The sequence below is a fragment of the Teleopsis dalmanni genome, chromosome 2 (genome assembly GCF_002237135.1).
Source record: "Teleopsis dalmanni isolate 2A chromosome 2, ASM223713v2, whole genome shotgun sequence".
Taxonomy (NCBI): Eukaryota; Metazoa; Arthropoda; class Insecta; order Diptera; family Diopsidae; genus Teleopsis; species Teleopsis dalmanni.
This window is the reverse complement of record NC_051847.1, coordinates 7537878-7545275: the sequence shown is the minus strand read 5'-3', so window position 1 is coordinate 7545275 and position 7398 is coordinate 7537878.

The following is a 7398-nucleotide window of genomic DNA, read 5'->3' as shown; positions in this document are numbered from 1 at the left end:
ATTTAGTAATTAAACAATTTTTATGTCGTGCAATACAAATCGATTATAGAAGTTTTATTTTAAATTTGTAAAAAATTTTTTATGTACGATTATTTCGGCTTGCAAATCTTTGAAATTTTTTTCACAATTCATAATTAAATACACAAACATGTTCGATTATGCTAAGAAACGATTAAAGTATAACTAATAAAAATGGGTTAAAAATATATAACAGTAGCTTCATTTATTTATTGAGGAATTTCAATTATATTTTCACTCAACATTTTTTAAAAAAAATTTAAATGAAACGTGAATATCTTCACCATGCGAAAAATTGACTATGACATCATGTGGTGAAGCAAAGCTTTGACAAACAATTATTGTTTTTTTGAAAACTGAAACTTTTTTTAAATGTTTAAAAAACAATATTCTTATATATACAATCCTTGCCATCATTTTCCAGCTGTTTACTATATCTCTCGATTACTTATCTGACCGGCCACATGTCAATTGTTTACTTCTCTACATATCACATCACTAAAACCAGGTTGTGGCATTGGTTGTTGAACAGGTCAGTACTATGACAACGCGCTGAGGTAGAGTCCTATTATACGCATTTATCTCACTCAACCTAATACAAATGAATAATGGGAATATCTTAATCTTCGATAAAGGTAGAGGTGTATGCTACATAGTACTCACTTTTGCCAGCCCGCCATTAGTAAGGTGCTCGCAATGAAAGTAACAAACCGCTATACCCATGGAGATCACCAGCCTGTTTGCTTTTCCCTACTGTTGAAAGAGAAGTTTAACTTTGTTGTAAAAAAATCGCAGAGAAAAGCACAGCAAATAAACTGGAAAAGTAAGTATCTCGACAAATTATTGGAGGACCGAAGAAATAGCTTCATTAAAATCTCTACATATGTTTTGCCTCCCGTAGGTAATTTCAACGCCATAGATCTGGAGTATATGTGGAAAGGCTTCCACAAAAATATTTTTATCTCATATATTTAATTTAAGTTATTTATTTAATTGTTTAAATTTATTAGTAAATGTAATGCTAATATGATTTCAATGGATGATTGGAGTTTTGCAACATATATCCAGTGAACAGTCACAATAGACTGATTTTTGAATTTGGCTGCACTGAAACTTAAGTCGTAAAAAATTTGCGAGTAAAATCTAACTCTGAAGATTTTAAGAGCATTGTTGTTGCTTCACATGTTTTCTTTCGTAAGTTGGGAGTATTTTTTTGCTACTCTGAAAGAAAAAAACACGCCTCATGTTGAATCAGTGCAAAGCAAAGTACTATCTTCATTTTTTGGTTTCCTAACCGACAGTGAAAGAAACGGATAGATTGGTATTATATGTAAGTAATATTTAAATTGTTTTTTTTTTATATTCAATATTTGATTGGAGTCCTGTTGAGGAAATAAAACAAATTCGATTTACACATTGAATTTACGTCTTTATTTTTGTCTGTATTTCATTTTAAAACATTTCATTTATTTGTTTTAAGCTTACAGCTTAAAATAATAATTTAGTTGAAAATATATCGTAATGTGTTATGTTACTCTGTATATATTTATTTAATGCTCTTTTGTTTTTTATACGTAAATATACTTTGTATTCTTGTTTGTTGGGTCCTGTAGGTACGCTAAACTTTAAATGGTTTTCCATATTTGTTTTTGTATTTTTAAAAATACAATTCATTTTGAAATTTTTTTTTAATTACATTTCTCATTTTATACTCATAATAGCTAAAATAAAAATAATTTTAAATTTATTATTGTATTTATAACATTGAGATGTTGGTTTATAAATTGAATAATAATGTACTTCTCTTATAAATAAGATGCCGTATATGCAAATTCTATAATAAATCCTTTTTGTTTTGTTTTGTTTATGAATGAGTTGTATTTTTTAAAATTTAATTTAATTACTTGTAAATATTTCTTGTTTATAATTCTTATTATTTTAATATCTTTTATTTATTGTTAATTCTTTTAAAGTAGCATCAATTTTTTCTTTTTCATTTTCCTTTATTTTTAGAGAATGTTAATACAATTAACAGCAATGATTCTTCTTGTTGCATATAAGTCATTATAATAATTATTATATTATACTATATTACATTATTATTACAAGCTAAGTTAATGAAATGAAAATGTTTCTTATTCATGTGTTAAGTATTAAGTATTAAGTTTTAATATTATAAATATTGATTTTTGTTATTATACTTCTTACATAAAGTTAGCTTTTAAATTAATTTTTATAATATATGTAATATGTGTTTAAGTCTGTTTGTATATAGTATTTTCTCATCTTAACGAACACAAATAATGTTTATATGTAATTATTAATTAAGAGCTAAATGGACTTTTATATTGTGTTTGTATAATTTTATATGTAAATGTAATATAAGAATGCTGCTATATATATATATATATTCATATATATATACATATATATATATATGTATACATATATATATGTATATGCTATACATGCATATACAATTTATGCTACTTGCTTGCCAATTTTGAGCGCGGCACAAATGTAAATAAATTATTTCTGCACATAGAATTTAAATTTTTTATTTTTTTAATTTTTACAATTTAAAAGCTTTTAACTTATTTGGTTTATAAACATATTTTATTTAAATTTATAATTAAACAACATTTTTATTCACACCCTCTCTTACAAAAATTCTAGTCTTTACGTTACGCCATGTTTTTAGTACTCTTATTATTATTTTATATTTTATTTATATTATATATATTATATTTGATGTTCATTTATATTGAAATGACTTCATAAAAAAAAAAATTATTAATTATAAACTCAAATATTTTCAAGCTTAAAGAAATCAACTTAAGTTTTTCTTTTTATATAAATAATGAATTGTTATTATTTTATATTATTTTTTAAATATTCTACATAAATATAAAATGTGTAATTTTTTGTAAAATTTCGTTGCTACAAATTTGTTTATTTAAACAAAAAACTTTATATAACATTTAACTATTATATACTAAAGCTTCTGTATCAAAATTTTTTCTTTTTAAATTATTATAATTATTATAAATTGTGTAAGTTGTGTTTATTATTCAACGAACTGCTAATATGAAGAAATTATAATTATGTTTATAAAAATTATATATAAGTACAGAAATCATGTGTAGAAAAAAATTTCTTTAACAATAAATTATTATTATAATATAAAAAATTAAGTTTTAGAATAACAATAAATTTATTTTGTGTACAATTATTTTTTTTTCTAATTTAAAATTAAACAATTGAAGTAAAAGTGTTTAAAGTATTATTAATTTTAAAGTTAAAATGTTTAAATCATTTTAAAATAAGTAAAAAAATTGTTAGTAATAAAATAATAAAATAAAAATATTAATAAAAACAAATTTTGAAGTTGTTTTTGTCTTTAATATAATATTTATTTTTCAATTTCGATATAGGAGTTTGAAATGAAGGTAGCAATCCAATTTTAATTTCAATTAAATTATATATTTAAATTATTTATAATGATTTTATATATATGCTGTGTGTTAATTATATGTTTCAGATATGAAACTTTATTAAAATAAAGTAGTTAGAAAAATCTAATGTATAAAAATAATCAGATGATGTTTATGAAAAGTTTACGAATTAAAATTTTCAGTTGAATTTTTTTAAAAGAGATTATTAAAAAACACATAATAATATAAATTAAAATAAGAAATTTTATACAATTAGGAATAAAAGAAATAAAAATATTGAATAAGTATCTTTCGAATAGGTATGAGAATCTTTCAAAATCATTTATGTGTTCTAGTTTTATAGGCATTTCTCTCTCGGAATGGCCGTTCCAGCTAATGTAGTCAAACCAATTTTTGGATCCACATCTTTTGAGGTTTTTCTCATTTTTACTCATAGTATTTGAGATGTTGATATAATATATATATATATATATATATATAACGATTCTGTGCATCTTAAGATAGTTTCACTTGAACAGTCACTTTAGTGGCGTTGTCTATTATTAGATGAAAGTGTTTAGATGTTTTCACATAATCAAGTGCGTAAAAAGTAGTACAAATTCAACCGTATGTTGTTGATCTGTAAATGCATTTCTTCTACTTTCTAATCCAAGCATTAATGCAGTTACTGAGATGTGCTAAATTATTTCTATTATTATTTATTCTATTATTTATTACATTTCTCTTCTCACAAAGAAAATAGGCCTACGCACAAAAAAAATAGAGCATTAGGATACATAAGCTAATAATATGTAATACCAGTATATATTTAGGGATATAAATTTTAAACCCACATAAAGCTACCTCAAAAGCCTTTTTTGAAGGTAGGACATATAGGAGTCAGTACAAGGAGATGGTATACAGACAACGAATGATTTAAAAAAAAAGTAAATTTTTGAATACTTATGTTTCCAAATAACAAAACAATGTTAAAATAGTGCTAAATGATCAACTGGACTTAATTTTTTTTAAATTAATTTTCACATTTACAGAAAAATTATCTTCGAATTGAAATAAGTTCATAACTTCCAAATTGATTTAATAATAATAAACAGCAGTCAATTTACTTGGCAAATAAACTTTAAACTAAATATTGACGAATTAGGGAAAATGGGATTATATATCTGTATATTTTGTACTAAGCAGATCAAACAATTTTGAATTTTTTTCAATACTTTTGTTATGAATGCATTTAGCCTAAGCTTGATTTTCGACTCAATTTAAAGTCGGAGTCATTAATCCGAAAGTCTGCAGATCAATGTGAATATTAACTTAAAGTTTAATAACAAGTTATTAGGCCTAGAGTTGAAGATAGAGTTACTGCGTTTGAATTTAGGCATATCTCTGGAGAGATCAATCAGAAGGTTATTATTTTCGTAACAAATTATCTGAAATTGTTTTTAGTTCTTAATAGTATATTGTATTGTAATTATATATAATGCTCAACCCCATTTCTTCCATTTAAATTATATTACATATTACATAATTCTCTTGTTATAGAAATATATTATGAGAAATTAAAATTATATTTAAGTGATTTTAAGTTTACATATCTCATTCATAATACTTTATATAGTTTTTCATACAACTTATATACATATTTATATTGATCTATATATATAATTAAAATATTTATATAATTTAAACATTATATTTAAATTTGATATACATATATACAAGAGTGATTTTAGATATAGTTTTTATTGTTTCTTTAACTCTATATACTATTTTGTTCCAATAATTTCTTATATTGTTGTTTGGATTGAGGTACTCTATGTTGTCTTTCTCATTTGAGAGCGGTTTTTATTGCTATATGATCAGGTGACGAATGTGCTAAAATGAATTCTATTTCAAAATGCTGCCTTAAATATTAACACTATAGTGAATTACACTATCCTTATATTAAATATATATAAATACTAGAACATTTCATAATCGGTAGCACTCAGTAAAATGTTATCAATTTGTTTAAAATCTATTTCTTGTTTTGTTTTTGTGTTCTTATAATTAAAATTATTTAAATTAATTATTATTTAATTTTTAACTGTATTGTTAAGTTTAATATTTAGAATACATATTGTTCCATATCAAATGCTCAAATGCTGAGCGACAGTAGCTGATCCGTTTCATAAACAAAAATGGCTTCAATCTCTTAAATCTGATTAACGCTTGGTATAGCCTCTTGGTATAGACATAGTCACAAGTAAAATCAAAACGGTTAATTTTTTGAGATGAAAAAGAACAAAATGACAATAAATATTACAGGTTTTTTTCAGAGAATGTCAAAAATAAATTGAGTTAATAATTTTACATTAAAAATATAAATATTTTTAATATCATTTCAATTGGGTTTTTAAATGAGGAGTTAATTAAATTTAGGGTAGTTTTCAATTCTCTCTCTTAAACATTTACGACAAGTTTCTAATGGAAATAGAGAGCAACACTTTGTAGTCTCTCTGTTGGTCAATGGCTGAGGGATTTATGTCCAATTTAAAAGTAAATTATTTTACTAAAATTTTGAATCTCAGTGTATTTACATTTCTTATTTAGCTGTGTTAAAGGCAGAAGATTAATATTCTTAATTATCAGATCATTAAATGAGTTGATTCAAACTTTTCGTGTATAGAGCTATATATTTCCATATTTCAATATACCACCAGGAAGTTATATTACGTTGATATAGCAATTTACATCTTAATGTTAAATTATATATAAGATTTATTTAAAAATAAAATATATAAATTTTATTAATTGAATGACATATTTTGTGGCGATATATTTTAGGTTAAACTATGGATACTCACTAAAAACTCCTTCAGTTATATTTATATTAATTATATATTTATATTAATTAATATTTGTTTTAACTATTTATATACAATTTTAAAAACTGATTTATATTCTACACTAATAACTTAAATCGCACAAGTCCAAAAATTTGTAATTTAAATCATAATAATTTCTATTGATGTATAATGGTAAATGAATAATGACTCTATCTGTGATAGAGATAAGTGACTAATATGTTCTATTTTAATTACAGCAGATTCATTTATTTGCTGTTTAAATCAAAGTTAAAATTTTGACCTTAAAGTGGAAGACTATTTTTGCTGTATTATTTGATGCTAAAGTTTGAAACCAACTTTGAACAAAATGGCAACTTCAATTTTTATTTTATATATTAGTTTAGAGATAGCAGTACATAACTTAATATAAGTTTAAAATTGTTTCTTGTGAATCTGTATATGGTCTACACATCATTTACAGTTCAGACTAGAAATATATATGCTAAAGGATTGTTGGTATAAATATTTCATACCATTTGCTGAAAAAGTATGCCCAATTCATGTATTTTATATAGAAACCGATCTACCAAAACATACTAGTAGTCTGTAACTTCCAATATGGACTCAAGTAATGTGTAATGTGTAGTGCTTAAATGTTAATATCATAGAATTGATATAATCAATTTAAATCGAACAATATTATATGAGATATACTATGTATCTTAATTCATCAGCTTTAGTAGCTTCATATTAAAACTGATTAATATGAGTTTCTGGGTTTTTTAGATTTAAGCCACAATCGTTAAAGCATATGTTATTATTCGATCAGCTTTGTCTAATCATATATTTGAATAGAGCTTATTGAGTATCACCACAATACTCGAAAATGTTTCGCCAATCTTCTACGACTATGTTCGCCTATATTTTATGAATCGTACTTCTTTTGTATCTTGTATGTTTAAAATGGTAGTGGTTTGTTGGTTTCATTTATAGAAATAATAGGCACACTTATATACATATTTCATAGAAATTGATGTAGCTGCTGTCTTGAAAATTCGGTCCTTAGTTTTATATTTAATATTAATTTTTTGTTGATTTTA